Source organism: Pleurodeles waltl, chromosome 4_1 (assembly GCF_031143425.1).
Source record: "Pleurodeles waltl isolate 20211129_DDA chromosome 4_1, aPleWal1.hap1.20221129, whole genome shotgun sequence".
In the NCBI taxonomy this organism is placed as follows: Eukaryota; Metazoa; Chordata; class Amphibia; order Caudata; family Salamandridae; genus Pleurodeles; species Pleurodeles waltl.
Window position 1 is genome coordinate 1001606738 of NC_090442.1, and position 21024 is coordinate 1001627761.

Sequence of the window (21024 nt, forward strand, 5' to 3'; positions counted from 1 at the left end):
GCAAGTCGGAGATGGGCATATGCCCAGGAAATGCCAGCTGCGGGTGCAAAGAAGCTTCTACTGGACAGAAGAAGCTGAGGTTTCTGCAGGAACAAAAAGGGCTAGAGACTTCCCCTTTGGTAGACGGATCCCACTCGCCGTGGAGAGTCGTGCAGAAGTGTTTTCCCGCCGAAAGAACGCCAACAAGCCTTGCTAGCTGCAAATCATGCATTTAACGTTTTTGGACGCTGCTGTGGCCCTGGAGGGACCAGGAGGTCGCAAATTGGACCAGGAGAGAGAGGGGACGTCGAGCAAGACAAGGAGCCCTCTCAGCAGCAGGTAGCACCCAGAGAAGTGCCAGAAACAGGCACTACAAGGATGCGTGAAACGGTGCTCACCCGAAGTCGCACAAAGGAGTCCCACGTCGCCGGAGACCAACTTAGAAAGTCGTGCAATGCAGGTTAGAGTGCCGTGGACCCAGGCTTGGCTGTGCACAAAGGATTTCCGCCGGAAGTGCACAGGGGCCGGAGTAGCTGCAAAAGTCGCGGTTCCCAGCAATGCAGCCCAGCGAGGTGAGGCAAGGACTTACCTCCACCAAACTTGGACTGAAGAGTCACTGGACTGTGGGGGTCACTTGGACAGAGTTGCTGGATTCGAGGGACCTCGCTCGTCGTGCTGAGAGGAGACCCAAGGGACCTGTAATGCAGCTTTTTGGTGCCTGTGGTTGCAGGGGGAAGATTCCGTCGACCCACGGGAGATTTCTTCGGAGCTTCTGGTGCAGAGAGGAGGCAGACTACCCCCACAGCATGCACAAGCAGGAAAACAGTTGAGAAGGCGGCAGGATCAGCGTTACAGAGTTGCAGTAGTCGTCTTTGCTACTATGTTGCAGGTTTGCAGGCTTCCAGCGCGGTCAGCAGTCGATTCCTTGGCAGAAGGTGAAGAGAGAGATGCAGAGGAACTCGGATGAGCTCTTGCATTCGTTATCTAAAGTTTCCCCAGAGACAGAGACCCTAAATAGCCAGAAAAGAGGGTTTGGCTACCTAGGAGAGAGGATAGGCTAGCAACACCTAAAGGAGCCTATCACAAGGAGTCTCTGACGTCACCTGGTGGCACTGGCCACTCAGAGCAGTCCAGTGTGCCAGCAGCACCTCTGTTTCCAAGATGGCAGAGGTCTGGAGCACACTGGAGGAGCTCTGGGCACCTCCCAGGGGAGGTACAGGTCAGGGGAGTGGTCACTCCCCTTTCCTTTGTCCAGTTTCGCGCCAGAGCAGGGCTAAGGGGTCCCTGAACCGGTGTAGACTGGCTTATGCAGAATTGGGCACATCTGTGCCCAAGAAAGCATTTCCAGAGGCTGGGGGAGGCTACTCCTCCCCTGCCTTCACACCATTTTCCAAAGGGAGAGGGTGTCACACCCTCTCTCAGAGGAAGTCCTTTGTTCTGCCATCCTGGGCCAGGCCTGGCTGGACCCCAGGAGGGCAGCTGCCTGTCTGAGGGGCTGGCAGCAGCAGCAGCTGCAGTGAAACCCCAGGAAGGGCAGTTTGGCAGTACCAGGGTCTGTGCTACAGACCACTGGGATCATGGGATTGTGCCAACTATGCCAGGATGGCATAGAGGGGGCAATTCCATGATCATAGACATGTTACATGGCCATATTCGGAGTTACCATTGTGAAGCTACATATAGGTAGTGACCTATATGTAGTGCACGCGTGTAATGGTGTCCCCGCACTCACAAAGTTCAGGGAATTGGCTCTGAACAATGTGGGGGCACCTTGGCTAGTGCCAGGGTGCCCTCACACTAAGTAACCTTGCACCTAACCTTTACCAGGTAAAGGTTAGACATATAGGTGACTTATAAGTTACTTAAGTGCAGTGTAAAATGGCTGTGAAATAACGTGGACGTTATTTCACTCAGGCTGCAGTGGCAGGCCTGTGTAAGAATTGTCAGAGCTCCCTATGGGTGGCAAAAGAAATGCTGCAGCCCATAGGGATCTCCTGGAACCCCAATACCCTGGGTACCTCAGTACCATATACTAGGGAATTATAAGGGTGTTCCAGTAAGCCAATGTAAATTGGTAAAATTGGTCACTAGCCTGTTAGTGACAATTTAGAAAGAAATGAGAGAGCATAACCACTGAGGTTCTGATTAGCAGAGCCTCAGTGAGACAGTTAGTCACTACACAGGTAACACATTCAGGCACACTTATGAGCACTGGGGCCCTGGGTTACCAGGGTCCCAGTGACACATACAACTAAAACAACATATATACAGTGAAAAATGGGGGTAACATGCCAGGCAAGATGGTACTTTCCTACAATGAACACGGCGGGATTCCCTGCCGTGTTCATGCTGGCGGTCTAAACACAGACTGCCAGCCCGTAGAAGACCCCGCCGGCCCTATAATAAACATTCCACTGGGCCGACGGGTGGCAACAGTGTTTCCATCAGCCGGCCCAGCAGAATGCTGGGCCAGGACATTGCCAACAGCTCCACATGGAGCTGTCGTCAATGCCGCAGTGCAGTGGGTGCAGCAGCACCCGTCACGCATATCACTGCCAAGTGCATGGACAGTGCAGGGGCCCCCAGGGGGCACTGGTGCACCCCTTCTGCCAGCCTATCCCTGGCGGGGGAAACCGCCAGGGAAAGACTGGAGGAACATGGGTTCTTTAGCAGCGCTGCCCTGTCGGATAGAGAAATCCACCATCGTCTGGCTGCCTGCTGGCGGTAGCCTGGCGGTGGCGGAGGGCCGCCTGTGGCGGTCTTCCTTTGTTTATAATATGGTGGGCCAGACCGCCATGCCGGTGGCAGTGATTTCTGGCATCGCCAGCATGGCGGTCTGGACCGCCATGTTCATAATGAGCCCCATAATCCTGTACTGAAGATCAATTGGATTTTATGAAGTTGGTTTTTGCATGGCAATCTGAAGGGGAATGATCATTTAAAGTTCTTAAACCTTGGTAGATACCTAAATGTCTCAATTTTAGGGACACCTTTCTTGGTCTTCCTTTATTTTTGAACCATGTTTTAGGAATTCCCAGTGCTAAAGCTGAATATCCTATTTCAGCCAGAAAAAGGAATAAAGAAATTGCATAAGTCTGTGATAAAAAGAAATTGACTTTCTCAAGTAAACTATCTCAGGCCCTCAGTGTTGCGGACTTCTGTTCAGAACTGACATGCTTCCTGTAAATGTGGCAAATTATGAATACCTGGCCAGAAGTGTTGCATGCACATGGCTGATTACTATTGCGGCAAGCCTTTGTGATCTCTGATCTTTGGCTTTCCGATGTCTGACTTCTGCTGAGTGTAGTGCATAATACATTTTGCTTGTGTCAATAAATAGCCACCACCATAGGTCACCTAGTTTCTAGCTATATTTCCTAAGATAATATCACTTGCCCTAGATGTGGTCTCCTACAATAATGCGTTCTGTAGGCCTGGGCAGTGCTGAGACTTGGTGTACAGCTATGCCGTTATGGCAGATTTATTAACATTAGCAATTACTATTAGCACTAGGCCATGTAGGAAGCAATATATGCCCAGTAATATAATGCTCACTTTCTTTATTACATATACACACTCTTTGTCCCTGCTGTTTCTAATATTTTTGGGATTGTTCTATATATATCTTGTGTTAGGTGGATGTATAATTAAAACCTTTTGTATACCAATCCATATGTTTTCTGTAGGTGCGGTAACCTGGGGTCATGCTGAGGGCAACTCATACAAAAAAACGTTTCCATTCAATGGCAGAATTGGTTAACCGTCCCCAAGTGGACCCTTCATTATGTAAGATATGAGTGAGGGATCTTGCCACACCTATCAGTTTCTTTAGCTGTGCCCAGTAGGCAGGTGTACCTTCCCTGGTTAGGGTCAAGATGGATTTACCTTGGAGTGGCCAAAATCTTCAGAACCCAACAATAGTTATGATTAGTCTATCAAGTCTCAGAATGTACAATTTTAAAGAGGTCAAGACAAAATTGCTTTATAGACCAACCATTTACCTCTGTGCCTCCCTCACTGGTTTTGAACCACCAAAGTAAAGACTGGATACCTCTGAATATGACTGGGCTGTAGCTCCCAGGTTTCTTGGAAACAATTCAGATCTTAATAAAAACACTTTCCAACCTGCATGCCCCAATTTATCCTCCAGTATTACAATTTTAATTTTTCAATGCGTGATATTCTGTGATCTACGGCTATAATGAAGAATCCTTTCGGTTATTGCGATAGATAATATCTTATTTCCTTTCTGTGATTTAGATGTCATAGGAACATAGTTTAGGACATCTACTCTACTAACTGGTATCAGATCATAAGTATATTTGGATTTGTGGGAGGTACTGGAACTAGAAGGGGACACACACTGGCTAATAGTGCTATCGGGCCCATGGGTTGATTAACAGGATTAGCAATTAATGCAGCTGTTGGGAAGACAGTGTATGACATGGGTATTATTAGTGCTGTTAACAGCAGTCCCTTAAGTGAGATCGCTGAAGCTAAAACTAGGGCCAGTGCTGTGGACAGGAGTCTGCTCCTTTGAAGGGTTTTTGCCTGCAGGTGCAAGATGTCTCTGAAGCTGGCAATTTACTAATCTGAGTGCCAACAGAAATTAGATTAGAATTGCCTTGCTTTAATTTCCCACTCAATTGAAATTATAAGGGGTCTAATGTGGAAATGTAATGTTTATATTGGCTTAGGAGGGTTAGCAAGAGCACTGTTCCATAGTTAATAATACAAGAGCTCAATCATCCATTTTGAAAGCAATTTTTTTTTTTTTTTTAATCTTTTATTTTGGAAGGGCGGGCAGATTCCCTGTCCTCCGTAATATTAGTTATCTCAGATCTTATTGCCGAGGTATACCCCCAAATGCTCCTAGCCAGTATATTGATTTGTTGAGAAGTGCTCCTTGGGGTTCTCTTACATCATTACTGCTGGGTGACACAGCCTCCAAACACAGTGATTTGTTTCATGAACTGTTTGGATGATTAAAAGACCTGGAATAGCCTGGAGAGCTGACTAGGTTGTCAACTGAATAACTAGGACCACCCCCTTAAAAACAAAAATAACAGGGATTTAATTGGCTAGACCAATTGTTTTTAGACATACCTAGGATGATTCGTCATAGGCATTGAGTCAGGAAATTGACATATATTTCCCTTCAGGCCAGCAAGCTGAAATGACCTGGGTTGGTAACTGTTGGTTGGTTCTTGTGTGAACATCTAGAGTGCATATCAGAAACCTGGCCCACTCTATCTACTTTAGTTCACATGCCTTCCCCAGTACATACACAAGCACACAGCACGGTTAACTTTAGAATTTGTAAAATGTCATTTTACACAGCTGTACTTTCCTGATCTGCAAGACTTTTTAGAGAGGAGACAGAGTGTTCTGTTCTCAGAACTTACAGCTGCATTTCAAGTTTGAATCTATGGTAGGAAGAATGCTTCCTTCTCAGTCTTATGAGCGGTTTCGTGGTATCTCTCAGGTATTACTGATAAATGCTTATTGTTTCCCTGTATGCACTGTCTGGACATTTACATTGCTTGATGGTCATATATCTGCCCATACTTAGGGATGAACTGTAGACATGCAGTAACTGAGGCTGGCTTAAAATGTCCTTTCAGCTGGAATAAATGCTTCACTCTCAAAGAATCTTTCACCTCAAATTGTTTACTGAATAGTTGTTTCACACCTGTACCAGAACTAATGCCCATATTTCAGTGCTCATTTTTGTGATTCAACAGTGGCACAAAGCACTACATCATATTTATGAAGCCACGCAAAGCCACTTTGAATGGCCTCATAAATATGGAGTAAGGCAAGGCAGTGCAAAGCGTTGTGTTGCCTTACTCTGCGCTTGGGAGGCGTTCCATGGGTGTTGCAGTGGGTGTTCCCATGCAACACCTATGATTTTGATGCATCCCCAAATTTACAAAACCTTGTAAAACTGGGGATGCGCCAAAACATTACTCCTCATCAGAGTAGTGCAACAAGAAGAAATGTCACTATTTCTCTTTGTTTTTTCCTCTTTCTATTTGGGCTGCATTATCCCAGGATTGTTTTTGTGCAGGAGGGTGCCCCTTCCTGCACAAAAAACAATCCTGCATGCAATGCAGGCACCCTTGCATCCTGATGCAAGGGTGCTTGAGTTGTCGCAAGGCAGCTATAAGGGCACTAGCGCAGGGGGAAAAGACAGGAATTTGCCGTATTGGTTAAATACAGCGAATTCCTGTCCTTTCCCATTGACGCAGGGCAGCGCAGCAATATGACGTGCCTTGTTCCCCTGCGCCAAGAACTCATAAATATGCCCCTTAGAACTTTTTGCACATCTCATTGCCAGGACCAGGATCCTCCCCTCCCTGACCTGATTTATGAGGTAAGGTCGAAATTGTGGTGGATTGAATTTCAAAAGATTTGTCGGTTTTAAGGAGATAAAGCTACCTGGTTAAGATTCATCGTATTTGGACATTTGATAATTTTAAAATAAGGGCTGGGTTTGCCCAATTGAGAATTATTACCTTTAGCCCCCCCATTAAATAGTGACTAAACCTACCTTTGCCTACCTTTGGTATTGTGGGTGGGGGAGGGCGTACTTATGTTTTTATTTTGCATGTCTTCTTTATACTAATAAAATGTTGCTAAAACACAAAAAAGTCACAAATATAGATCATATATAAGACTATTTCACCGGCCTTCAAACCACTCCACACCACTAGAGAATAGTAAATCTTCTTCAAAGACATAGGCCGGAGGACATGGGATCCAGACTCTTTTTGCCTCTGACCTTACACTACAGTACATTTCCATGCCTTAGCGTACAGGTAAATGTGACTGCTATTTAAATTGTCTATCTTTGATTATTAAAACTAACAGTATCTCACCTTGTGATGCTCAACAGGTTGATCCGACAGTCCCCTAAGAACACAGCACATTTATCCAGCATTCCTGAGATATGCCTTACATGGCTTTCACAGGGCCCCAAACACATTCAACACTAATCCAACCTTCTGAAGAACATACTAGACAGAATGAGAATGGACAATGACCAGCATAGCACAGGCATGCCAAAAGGCTTGCAGCATTAATGACCAATAAATAACACTCCAACTTCCAAAACAACCTATTAAACACAACCCCTAGCAACACTCTTCAGATACACCAATTAGGTGCATATCAGCATGTCCACCACAAAATTCACCATTATCATTGTGTGCGTGACCTCCTATATTAGGCTTAGGTGACACGTAATAGGGCAGTGACATCTACTACTCTCAGAGGTCGACTCAAATCTTTTGACTCTGATGGGAGTAATAAGATCATCAAATCACACAATAAAGACCAATAGCCATAAGCAACAACAATATGCAATACAGAGTCAGTAATTTCCACACACCATGACCTATGCGGTTATTAATCACCACACCAATTTAGTAAAGTCTAAACATTTATTGCCCTTATAATAACAATTCTAAACTAATGTAAATAATACACAAAACCAGATGGTAATAATACAAAATAATGCAGGCTGTCCCAAAAGTCTGAAGAATGTTAGTCTGACAAGAGCAATTGCCATTAAACAATTCAAAAGAATTATACAAAATAACAACAGAATTATTTGAGAAAAAACAACAGATTTAATTAATTGTGCAGTTGAATCAACTACCCTCAGAGGTCGACTCAAATCTTTTGACTCAGAGAGAAGTAATAAGATCATAAAATCAAACAATAAGAACAAATAGCCATAAACAACAACAATATAGAGTCAGTAATTTCCACACACCATGACCTATCTGGCCATGAACCACCACACTAATTTAATAAAGTTTAAACATTTATTGCCCTTATATTAATAATGCTAAAGTCATGTAAATAATATGCAAAAACAAATGATAACAATACAGAAACAACACAGGTTGTCCAAAACGTCTGAAGGATCTTAGCCTGGCAATAGAAATCACCATTAAACACTCCAAAAGAATTGTACAAAATAACAACTAAATTATTTGAGAAATAGCAACATATTTAATTAATTGTGTAGTTGAATCATTCATAATAAATTAATAAACGTTCAATTAAATTATTGGGTCAGACATCCTTGCTACTAAATTCTAACTCAAAAAGCATGTGTGGGGCTGGGCTTTGCACATGCAAAAATTAAAACAGGGCAAAAATTAATTTGAAAAACATCTGAACTATGGCGCTAACAAACATGTGGTTGGATTTCTAAAAGAAACTTGCAAACAAAACAAATGCACATTGATTATACCTCTCCTAAAAGAGACAGCAGCTAGCAGAGTCTTCATCAGCAGAGCACAGGAACAGCAGGTCTTCCATGATTGGCATCAAGAACATGAAAGGGCAACAGTTCAGTAAACCTGGGCCTAAAGCATCTGAACTATTAGAATCATAAACGTGTAAGTCTAAACATGACTGCACTTAATTCTCACCCAACTAAACTATATCATCCAGGCTTTTGCTTAATTAAAGTCCCAAAACTTACTAGCTAAACTACTATTGGACAAGACTATGAGATGAGACAGTGAGCAACCAATTGAATTTCATTCTTTCTCCATTTTGTAGCTTTCTCCATTCTTCCACGAGATAGGCCAATGTTGACACTCTCCTCCGGCCAACAGTTTCTGCAGAATTTTAAAATTGTAGGAAACTCAGCACAGAACATGACATTTTACTAATGTTACTTCCTACCAGAAATGAATGCCCATTTTTAAAACTTTCAATAGTTATCACGAGCCAGTATAGAATGAACAGAGTGAAAACCGCAGTAAATTTTCACTGTGCGCTTTCAATGGAATCGCTAATGAACAACATTTACAAAATAGTTTCAATGAAGTAAGCATAATATCTCAACACTGTACTGTGGAAAAATACTAAAGCTTAAGCCTTTTGACTAATGCTAACACATGAAGAATAACACAATTTTTGAATGTTCAAACCATATGAGTCTTATAATTAGTATTTCATGACTCTTAATTAACATCATGTATTTCAAACATTAGTACATTATTTAATCACTCAATAATAATTTCAAATCATTAGTTCTATTCATTAACATTCATTACTTTTTGTCTGTACAAATAATTATGATTCATCATAATATGTTTTCAAAACTATTTATTATTTCACATAGAACTTGAGTTGATGGACTCCATGTCAACCACATTTCAAACACGAATGTTTTACATTTCTAGCGCACGTTTTATCTAATTAGGCCTTTTAGTACACCCCATTTATATGTTTTGCTTATTCATATTTTATTATTAATATTTGATAATATTTGATCTCTAACATGATCACCTAGGTCCGTGCAAAAGTTTCCATTATGCTCTTGTAATTTGCCTAATGCAGGTGTTTTTTGCTTTCCAACATTGTGAATTGTGAAATGTCACAAATGAATCCAGAATGACATTCTGCAGACTTTGTTTTATTGGTTCAAGCAAAAATAAAAGTAGCAAAGGAATTTTTCTTCATAACCAACCCCCTTGCTAGTACCTATAGTGAGTTTTGAACATGAGGTATGTGCTTGCAACCCCAAGCTCCATTTTGTGTAATGTATGCATAATTCCACGTACATTTCTTAACCATATCTGTAATTTCAGGCAAAAACGAACCGATTTTGCACACCCCTAGCCAAACACCCTTATATCACAGTGCAATTCTATACAGAACACATTGCACTCATCCACACAGCTCAGCAAAGAAAGCATTTGGATATGAGAGCTCCACAGCACCACCCAATACTTTCAGTTAATTCCCACAAATATAATCCTGCCGGGTATAGTGCAGTCCAAATAACCAAGTTAGCATGGACGTGTCTTGGCTAGCCCTCTGATGACACACCAAATACATTTCTAATACATCTAAATATCATTAATAAGACATCTAATATCCTCACTGTTAGAAATTGGGTCTCTACTTGGCAAAAGGTATGCACCCTGTCCAAGTAGGGACAAACTCCTAGTCAGGGTAAGTCAGTTACACTCCCTAAATTAACCTGCGCTCACCCTCTAGTAGCTTGGCAAAGAGCAATAATGCTTAACTTAGAGGAAATGTGTAAAGTTTTTGTGCAACACTTAAATTACGGTAACAAAGTCGAAACACCACAAAAAGGACTCCACAGACGAGAATATTTATCCAAGTAAAACAAGACCAAAATGACAAAAACCCAATAAGTAGATCCTGAGATATGTAATTTTAAAGATTTAGTTGAAAATAGCACATAAAAAGCGCAAAGCATCAACTGAGGTTATCTGGTCACGTTGGACCGGGACAAAGTCAAGAGTTCAGGCCGACCGCAATAGAACACAGAATGGATAAAGAGACCCACTTAGGCCAGCTGAACAAACTGCCTTAAATCCTGGTGCACAGTCTGCAAGGAATTGCTGTGGAGGCTGCACAGTGGTTCCAGTGAGGACGACAGAGGGTGGAGCACATTAGGCCCACTTCCAAGGGTCCAGGACTGGGGTGCTATCACTTGGCAGGACAGGCTCACAGATGGCAGAGTCCAGGTGCAGGAGCAGTCTGCCTGGTAGTCTTTTGTGAAAACAGGAGGCCAGTCAGCTGGCCTGTTCTGGGTTGTAGAGATGCAGGTTCAGTCCTTCTCACTCCTAGGAAAGAAGACAGTAGGCACAGGTCAGCAAAGCAGGAGTCCAGCAAAGTAGCAGTCCTTTCAGCAGCACAGCAGTCCTTCTTCCTGGCAGAGTATCCACAGGTCCAGAAGTGTACTGAAGAGGTGGTTTCGAGGTCCAGTATTTATACTTTGGTGCCCAGGTTCTGGAAGGTGAGAGAGAAGCATGTCCTTTAAAGTGCACAGATGCCCTGCCTCTCCTGTCCTGGCTGCAAGCCAGCTGGAGTGACAGTGAAGGGTTTTTAAGCCCTGCTGTGGGTGGGCAGGACAAGCCTATTCAGGTATAAGTGAAGCAGGACTAATATCCACCCCCCCCCATCAAGCCAGATAATGGCCCATTAAAGCCCATCAAGTCACACCTAATCTCCCATTGTGTGTGGATGTCTAGAGGAGACACACAAGGCCTAGCCGTCACCTACCCCAGATGTTTATTCAGAGACAGGCAGAGGCACAAAATGGTTAAAGTAAGAAAATGTCAGCTTTCTTAAAGTGGCATTTTCAAACTTACAATTCATAATCCGACTTTACCATAACTTGTGATGTTAAATTGTGAGTCTAGAGACACCAAACTCCAAACTTCTATAATTTCCCAATTGGAAGTTACACTTAAAAAGATGCTTGAAGGTAACCACAATGTTAACCTATGGGGGGGATAGGCCTTGCAGTAGAGAAAAACAAATTGAGCAGTTTTTTACTACCAGGACATGTTAAACCCAAAAGTACATGTTCAGCTTTTTAAATACACTGCACCCTGTCCTTGGGGCTAACTAGAGCCTACGATAGGGGTGACATAATTAATAAAAGGAAGGTTTGGTCCTGGCAAGTAGGTGCACTTGCCCAGGTTGAAATGGCAATTTAAAACTGCACATACTTGACATGTGTAAAGGGCAACTATAGAGGGTGCCACAATCAGTGCTGCAATCCCACTAGTAGCATTTAGGCCCTAGGCACGTATAGAGCACTTTACTAGGTTTTACCAGTAAATTAATTATGCCACTTGTGGATAAGCCAATATCACCATGTTTAGAATACAGAGCACCTGCACTGTGACACTGGTCAAAAGTGGTAAAGTGGCCAGAATCCTAAACCCAGCAAAAATGAAATCAGAAAAACAAGAGGTCAGAAGGCAAAAAGTTAGGGGAAACCATACCAAGAATGCCAGGTCTAACATGTGTCCCCCACAGCTGGAAGTGGGGAAAGCTACCCAACCCTTTGGAGTTTTCTTCGCTAAGGTGGAAATACCAGGAGAGACCATCAGCACTGGCGTGGTCTGTTCCAGGGCGGTGTTCCACCGTAAACTCCATTCTCTGTCGGGAGACGGATCACCTCAACAGTTTGGTATTCTCACACCTCATCTGCATAAACCATCTGAGGGGCCTGTGGTCTGCCTGAACCCAGAAGTGAGTGACAAACAGCTATGGCCTTAGCTTCTCCATTGATCAGAACACAGCAAAGACTCCATAGAAGAGAATATTTATCTGAGTAAAACAAGACCAGAACAACAAAAATCCAATAAGTAGATTCTGAGATATGCAATTTTAAAGATTTAGGTGAAAATAGCACATAAATGTGCAAAGCGCCAACTGTGGTTATCTGGTCCTACCCGAGTACGACAAAGTAAAGAATTCAGGCTGACTGCAATAGAGTGTGGGCCGAATAATGTGACCCACTTAGACTCCCTGAACATAGTACCACTAACCCTGGTGTGCAGTCTGCACGGCATTGCTTTGCGAAGCTTCGTGGCAGTTCTGGTGAGGATCAAAGAGGGCGGAGCACCTTAGTCCCAAATTTCTGGGTCCAGGACTGAGGTGTACCACTTGGAAGAGCAGACTCACAGACGGCAGAGTCTAGGTTCAGGAGCAGGTTGTTTGGAAGTTTTGTATGCCCTGAGACTCCAGAAAACAGGAGGCCAGTCAGCTTGCCCTTGGAGTCACTCTGGATTCTGAGTTGTAGAGATGCAGGTCCAGTCCTTCTCACTCCCAGGTAAGAGAGCAAGAGGCACAGTTCAGCACAGCAAAGCAGAAGTCCAGCAAAGTAGCAGTCCTTTCAGCAGCACAACAGTCCTTTTTCCTGGCAGAGTATCCACAGCTCCAGAAGTGTACTGAAGTGCTGGTGTTTGAGGTCCAGTATTTATACTTTGGTGCCCTGGTTCTGGAAGGTGGGAGAAACCTTTGAAATGCAAAGATACCCTGCCTTTCCTGGCTCCAAGCTGGCTGGTGTGACAACCCTATTGTGGGTGGACAGGACAAGCCTATTCAAGTGTAAGTGAGGCAGTGCTAAGCTCTGCCCCTCCCCCTATCAAGCCAGTTAATGGCCCATTAAGGCCCAGCAAGTCACACCCATTACTCCCATTGTGTGTGGCTGTCTAGAGGAAATACCCAAGGCCCAGCTGTCACCTACCCCAGACGTGTATTCAGAGACAGGCAGAGGCAAAGAATGGTTAATGTAAGAAAATGTCAACTTTCTAAAAGTGTCATTTTCAAATTTACAATTTAAAATCCGACTTCACCATCAGTTGTGATTTTAAATTGTGAGTCGAGACACCAAACTCCAAATTTCTAACCTTTCCCAATCAGAAGTTACACTTAAAGGATGCTTCAAGGTAACTCTCAAGGGAGAGATAGGCCTTGCAGCAGTGAAAAACGAAGTTAGCAGTTGTTCACTGCCAGGACATGTTAAACTCAAAAGTATATGCACAGGTTTTTCAATACACTGCATCCTGTCCTTGGGGCTACCTAGGACCTTGTAGCAGTGGGTGTGGCGATAGTAAGGACTAGAAGGCTCGAGTGTGTTAGAAGTAAGGAATTTTATTTAAAGTTCTTTGAAGTTGTGGAAAAGTCTTTCATATTCTAGGGCTGTCGGGCTCTCCCTGAATGAATGTCTCTTCTCTTCTTTCTAGGTCTCCTCTTGACTGGCGCAGATATTTCTCGTGGAGCCCCAGGCGCACCGGAAAAGAAGAGGTATGGAGATATGGGTAAGTCGGGTTGATATACAGATACTGGTAGGATTAATAGTATAAGAAGGTAAGGAGAGAGAGAGAGAGAGAGAGAGAGAGAGAGAGCGTCCCTTGTGAAAGGTGTAGAATGTGAAAATCCGTGGGCAGGGAATCAGTCACCTCTTAGTGTCTTCCCAGCGATAGGTTATCCTCGTTTGATGCCTTTAGTTCTTCTTTCACCCTCTTAACTTCCCTTTTCCTTCTCTCTCCCTCCAAAGTCCCCCTCCCTACCCTCTCCCTGGATCACCTCTCCCCTCCCCTCTCCAGACCTCCCTTTTCCCTTTAGCCCCAGGTTGTCCTTCAGGAAGGACCGTACCTGGTGAAGCCACGTCCCTCCTGGGACGTGGCAGATTTCTCGTCCTTCGGGTCTTTCCTGGCTCTCCAACCGGCCTTGGTTTGCTGGTCTCCTGGTTTTCTCCGTTCTTCCTTTTTTTCCCCATGTCTTCTGTTCGTTCGTCTTTCCTCTCTGCTCCTCTGTCGGCGTCTTCGCGTCCCTCCCTCCGCGCGAAGTCCGTCTTCCCTTTCAAACTCTTCGGAAACCCTGATATCCGGGTTCCCAGTGCTGTTGTCGGCGTCTCCGTTGTTATGACGCCCGGGTGGAACGGCGTTCTCGAGGGAGAATCGGGACGCCGTTCCCAATTCAGCGCCGTCAGTAGCCGCTATATCCGATAGCCGGCTACACACCCCATCCCAAGATCGGGACTGATACAGTTCCGAAGAACCAGGAAAGCGAGACAAGTAGTCAGCAGGACCCTGGAGAGCATCCGGAATATGCCGGACCTGAAAAGAGAAGGGCTGAAGTTCCATAAACCAGCGAAGGATTCGGGAGTTGGAGTCTTTATTGGAAGCCAACCAAGTCAAGGGAGCATGGTCAAATAACAGCACAAAAGGACGGCCCAGTAGATGGTACTTCAAGGGTTCCACCGCCCACTTGATAGCTAGACATTCACATTCAATAATCGGGTAGTTACATTCCCTGGGTAACAATTTCCGACTGATATACACAATCGGGTGGTCATGCCCCTCGTCATCGAGTTGGGAAAGAACTGCTACCAACCCCACATCCGAGGCATCCGTATAGAGATGGAAAACCTTAGAAAAGTCGGGACACCGCAAAACCGGTTCGGTAGTGAGGCATGATTTCAATTGCTGGAAACTAGCCAGTTGTTTGTCAGACAGGGATGTTATTTTCGATGGGAGGTGTTTCTTGAGAAGGTCAGTGAGGGGGGCGGCTAAGGTACAATACTGAGGTATAAACCGACGATAATAACCCATTAACCCTAGAAAGGAGCAAAGTTCCCGTTTAGTAGTGGGGTTAGGAACTTGTTGGATGGCCTCGATCTTGTTTCTTTGAGGTCGGAGTTGGCCCTGTCCTATAAAATATCCCAGATAGGCAATGTGGTTATAACCCAGGTGGCATTTCTTTGGGTTGGCTGTGAGACCAGCTGAGTGTAGTGCTTGGAATATTTCGTGGAGATGGATAAGATGGTCTTCCCAGGTGTTGCTGAAAACTACAATATCATCCAAATATGCGGCAGCATATTCGTAAAAAGGTCTCAAAAGGCGGTCCATTAGCCTTTGGAATGTGGCTGGGGCCCCGTGGAGCCCAAATGGAAGTACCGTAAAATGGTATAGGCCTGAATGAGTGGAAAAAGCAGTTTTCTCCTTATCCGCTGGTGCGAGGGGTATTTGCCAGTACCCTTTGGTCAAATCGAGTGTTGACATATACCGGGCTTTCCCCAGTCTTTCCAATAAGTCATCCACTCTGGGAATTGGGTACGTGTCAAATAATGAAATTTCACTTAGTCGGCGGAAGTCAATACAGAATCGTATCGACCCATCCAGTTTTGGAACAATGACAATGGGTGAACACCAGGGGCTTGTCGAGGGTTCTATTACTTTCAATTTTAACATAGATTGTACCTCTTCTTCTATTAAATGTCGGCGAGCTTCAGGGATACGGTAAGGGCATAACTGTATTATTTTCCCCTCAGGGGTTCTGATGCGGTGTTGGATCAGATGGGTTTTACCTGGGATTCCTGAGAAAAACTGGCTATGGTGTTTTAATAGGATTTTTAATTGGTTCATCTGATCTCCTGTGAGGTCGGCATTAATATGGTGTGTCTCTATAGTTACCTTGGTGTTCGTAGGACACAATTCCATATTCAGGGGTTCCTGTGGGGTTATTAGGAAACCAGTAGCTGACTGGTATGGTGTTATTATGGGCTCTTCCCATTTTTTTAACAGATTAACATGGTAAATCTGAGTTCTCTTGGGGTGTTTGGACATTTCTATCAGGTAAGTAACTGGGGAAATAGCTTTTATTATAGTATATGGACCCTGCCATCTGGCTAGAAGTTTATTATCTGAACAAGGTCTTAAGATCAGAACCTTATCGTTCGGTTGAAAATACCGGGTTTTTGTTCTTTTGTCATAATACTTCTTTTGTGTAGTTTGTGAATTTTCTAGGTGTTGACGTACGTCTTCCCATACGGATTGCAGGTGTGTTTTCAGGTTGTATATGTATTCTAATAGGGGCTTTTCTTCCTCTCCCTCTTCCTCCCACAATTCCGCTGCCATGTCTAACAGACTATTGGGTTTTCGCCCGAAGACAAGCTCAAAGGTGCTATGTCCTGTCGAAGCCTGTTCATGTGTTCTTATGGCATATAAGACTAAAGGAAGTTTTTGGTCCCAATCTTGTCCGGATTCAGAGACCGTTTTCCGTAGTAGTGTTTTTATAGTGCGGTTTTACCACTCAACCAAACCGTCTGTCTGGGGGTGATAAACGGAGGTCTTGATTTGCTTGATCCCAAGGATCTTACAGATATTACCCATTAGTGAAGACATAAAGGGTGTTCCCTGATCAGTTAGGATTTCCTGGGAAAATCCGAGTCTAGAAAAGAAAGTGATCATAGCTTGGGCTATATTTTTAGAGGTCATACTAGAAAGGGGTATAGCCTCAGGATACCTTATAGCATAATCAACTAAAACTAGAATGTATGTGTGACCTTTTGTAGAGGGAAGGAGTGGACCTACTAAATCCATGCCGATCCGAGAGAACGGAACTTCAATAATAGGAAGAGGTTGTAGGGGTGCTTTTCTTTGGGGTCCCGGATCTATTAGCTGGCACCGGGGACACTGGGCACAGTACTGTCGAAGTTGGGCATAAACTCTGGGCCAATAAAACCTCCTCAGTAAATATTCTTCGGTCTTTTCCCTACCATAGTGTCCCCCTCCTGGTTGGTTGTGTGCCAAAAAGAGTACCTGAAAGCGATAGGGCTCAGGTACTACTAACTGTCGTTTTTCGACGTTGTCGTGCTTTATGACACGGTAAAGGAGATTTTTCTGGACCATGAAGTAGGGGCCCACCTCATTAGTAGATTCCAATTTGGCCGATCTCCAAGCATTCCGTAATGACAGATCTTCTCGTTGGCTGACTCTGAAGGAAGGAAGTGGGAGCTGAAATATTGGCCACTACTTTCTCTATGTTCTTCCCTTTTTCTGCAGTCCAATACTGTTGTTTTATTTGTCTCTTTTCTCATCTAGTGGGTTTTGAACGGCACGGTTTGTCCTCTATATAGCTACCGTGAAACGGGGCTTCTGCCCACCAGGCCTCTGTAGTAGCTTGTGACCTGGCCCTTTGCAACAGCTCGTGGAACCGTATATAGTCCGTTCCCAATATACAGTCCTCCACCAAGTGATCCATAATTCCTACGGGTAGTAGGTCATGATTATCTTCCCACTCTATGTTTACAAGGGCAAGGGGGTACTAGTCTTTGTCCCCGTGTATACAACAGATCGACACCCATTGGTGAATGGATTGCCCGGATAGACTCAACACATCGGCTCTTACCACGGATTGGCTACATCCCGAGTCTATCAGGGCTAGGAGTACCTTTCCATTTACTTTAATCTTTTGTTTGTATCTGGGATCACCTCCACCTGTACACAAGACTCTTCCCCTAGTGACCCCTATCTCCATGGGTTCAGTTTTTTCCCCTTTCCGGGGACATAGGCGAGCTATATGCCCCCACTCACCACAGCAATAACACTGTGGCTGTTGCATAGGTGGGTTTTCCCTGAGTTTGGGATATCCTGCTTCTTCGAGGGGCTTCCGAGGGAAACTTCTTAAAGGTATTGCTGCGGGTCTAGTCGGTGTCTTAGAGTTTAAACTCTTGAACTCAGTTGATCTGTGGTAAGCACAGGCTAAGTCCATGGCCAATTCGGTATTGACATTTGGGTGTTGGCGTATCCAACTCCGAGTGGAGGGGGGGAGTGACTCTAAATATTGCTCCAGGATCACAGCCTTTATAATATCCTCCCTGTCTGTCCCTATAGGTCCCAGCCATTTTAGTCCCATGTCCTTGACTTTATAATAAAAGGTCCGGTAGTCCTCCGCTGGCCCCCATTTGATCTTCCGGAATCGTAGACGATAATACTCGGTATCGTGCCCTACTCTCTCCAATATACTCTTTTTGATTTCTTTGTAGGGTGTGGTACCATCCGGATTAGCGGCCTGGTAAGCCGTTTGAAGGATACCGGTCAGTAATGGTGCTATATATTGGCCCCACCGTTCTTCTGGCCATTGGGCCGAAGAGGCCACCCTTTCAAAGATAGTAAAGAAAGCGTCGGGATCCTCTCCTTCCTGGTACTTCTGGAGCACTGTGCTCGGTACATTGGGGTGAACCTTGCTAGCTGCAATGGTATCCGTGAGCTTTTGGAGGGCCGCCTCATGCACTAATTGATTATTGGCCATGATGGTGGCTTGGCTCTTTAGCGCGCTCTGTAGTGCCTCTCGGTCCTCCTTAGCCTCCCTCTGATGGGCCTCCCATACTAGCTGAAGGTTTCTCTGTCCTTCAGCTAGTTGTTGTATCATGTCCTCCAAAGTGGGTTTATCCCCCATTTTCTTTTCTTCTAGTTTGTCCTTTTATCGCGCACGTTAAAATATCCCACTTCTGACACCACTGTAGCAGTGGGTGTGGCGATAGTAAGGACTAGGAGGCTCGAGTGTGTTAGAAGTAAGGAATTTTATTTAAAGTTCTTTGAAGTTGTGGAAAAGTCTTTAATATTCTAGGGCTGTCGGGCTCTCCCTGAATGAATGTCTCTTCTCTTCTTTCTAGGTCCCCTCTTGACTGGCGCAGATATTTCTCACGGAGCCCCAGGCGCACCGGAAAAGAAGAGGAATGGAGATATGGGTAAGTCGGGTTGATATACAGATACTGGTAGGATTAATAGTATAAGAAGGTAAGGAGAGGGAGAGAGAGAGAGAGAGAGAGAGAGAGAGAGCGTCCCTTGTGAAAGGTGTAGAATGTGAAAATCCGTCGGCAGGGAATCAGTCACCTCTTAGTGTCTTCCCAGCGATAGGTTATCCTCGTTTGATGCCTTTAGTTCTTCTTTCACCCTCTTAACTTCCATTTTCCTTCCCTCTCCCTCCGAAGTCCCCCTCCCCTCTCCCTGGATCACCTCCTCCCTCCCCTCTCCCTGGATCACCTCTCCCCTCCCCTCTCCAGACCTCCCTTTTCCCTTTAGCCCCAGGTTGTCCTTCAGGAAGGACCGTACCTGGTGAAGCCACGTCCCTCCTGGGACGTGGCGGATTTCTTGTCCTTCGGGTCTTTCCTGGATCTCCAAACGGCCTTGGTTGCTGGTCTCCTGGTTTTCTCCGTTCTTCCTTTTTTTCCCTGTGTCTTCCGTTCGTTCGTCTTTCCTCTCTGCTCCTCTGTCGGCGTCTTCGCGTCCCTTCGCGCCCACCGCGCGAAGTCCGTCTTCCCTTTAAAACTCTTCCCAGTGCTGTTGTCGGCATCTCCGTTGTTATGACGCCCGGGTGGAATGGCGTTCTCGAGGGAGAATCGGGACGCTGTTCCCGATTCAGCGCCGTCGGTAGCCGCTATATCCGATAGCCGGCTACAGACCTATCTTAGGGGTGAAATATATGTAATAAAAGGAAAGATTTGGCCTGGCAAGTGGGTGCACTTACCAGGTCGAAACAGCAGTTTAAAACTGCACACACACAGGATATGCAACATGTTTAAAGGGCTACTGTAGTTGATGGCACAATCAGTACTGCAGGCCCACTAGTAGGATTTTATTTATAGACCTTGGACACATATAGTGTACTTTACTGGGGACTTACAAGTAATTAAATATGCCAACTGTGGATTACACAACATCACAAAGTTTAGAGTACAGAGCACCTGCACTGTAGCACTGATAAAGTGCCTATAATCATAAAGGCAGCAAAAATGAAGTCAGAAAAACAGGAGGTCAGAATTCAAAACATTAGGGGAACCACACCAAGGATGCCAGGTCTAACAGTCACCTTACCTGCTGCATACTGCAAATCTTGCACAACACCAGATTCTGGTCTGAGATGGAACTATCAGAACCTGAGAGAGGAGGTACCAAAAGAGACTGGCACTGCAAAGCCATACTATAGCAGAAAGCATGCCATTTAAGTATGCATAACATAAAATAACATGTCTTTATAAAGTACTTAATATTGGTTTATCCTGCTTCTGACCTGGCACCTTTCTGACCCGTAGACTGCTTTTGATACTGTGGACCATTAGATGAGATCCTCCTGCACAAAATGGATCAAGTAATAGCGATGAGAAGAACAGCTAAAGCCAGACTGACTTCTATTTAACTGAACGATCCCAGCAAGCTCGGTTAAGTTTATCATTTTTCTTTTTACAATTAAACTACCTGAATTGCTTTCCTACAAATCTCAGCACCCCCCTCCCCCACTTCTTTTTAGTAACTATTTGATATCTCGGTCAGGGGTGGCCAAGGTGCATAGAATGGATTCCAAAATAAGACAATTACATCTTTCCTACTGTTATCTTATTATGGAAATGGCGAAGCAAACGAGACCTTAAAGACTCTAAACCTTATCAGAGTTTGCCTCATCACTCCCTCTCCAGGCCCCTCTTATTTTCTTCCAAAGAGGTTGGGCTCCTCCGAAAAATCACTCAAAAATCTTGATTCCCTTCACTTAAATTCTGTGCATGGAAACTCAAATTAAAAAGTGAAAAGTTGCAATTTTTGACTAAGGTTGGCAGGATGGGAGCGGGGCTTGGTGGTGGGAGCGATGGCTGCTTTCTTTCGGCGCTCGGATTGCTGGACTTGTCAGCTGGCTCTCAGTAACAGCCTGAAGGTCGGGTGACACTGCAGAGCAAACTCAATAGGGAGAACAGTTACCTGGAGGCCAGCTGGCACCACCCTGGAAGCGATTCGCTGGCATTCAATTAATATATAATGGCATTTGTTGTCGTTATGTGCACTTACAAAGTTTGATATAATAGTGTCTTATGTGCTTTTTACATGGATGCTATTTGTGGACAGAGCCCCAGATGTCACAAGCTGAACAATTGTCCTTGAAGATGGCAGTGCATATGTGTCCCTAGAT

The 21024-nt window shown here is 44.7% G+C and overlaps 1 long non-coding RNA gene across 1 annotated transcript in view; it reads left to right on the top strand.

Moving 5' to 3' along the window:
• LOC138288609 (uncharacterized) overlaps positions 1–18808 on the top strand; it is a 60976-nt gene extending 42168 nt beyond the window's left edge. Inside the window, exons 2-3 of the long non-coding RNA XR_011202486.1 lie at positions 13524–13598; positions 18740–18808. This is a non-coding gene — a long non-coding RNA (uncharacterized lncRNA). The remainder of the gene's footprint in view (positions 1–13523; positions 13599–18739) is intronic.
• Positions 18809–21024: the final 2216 nt, after the last annotated feature.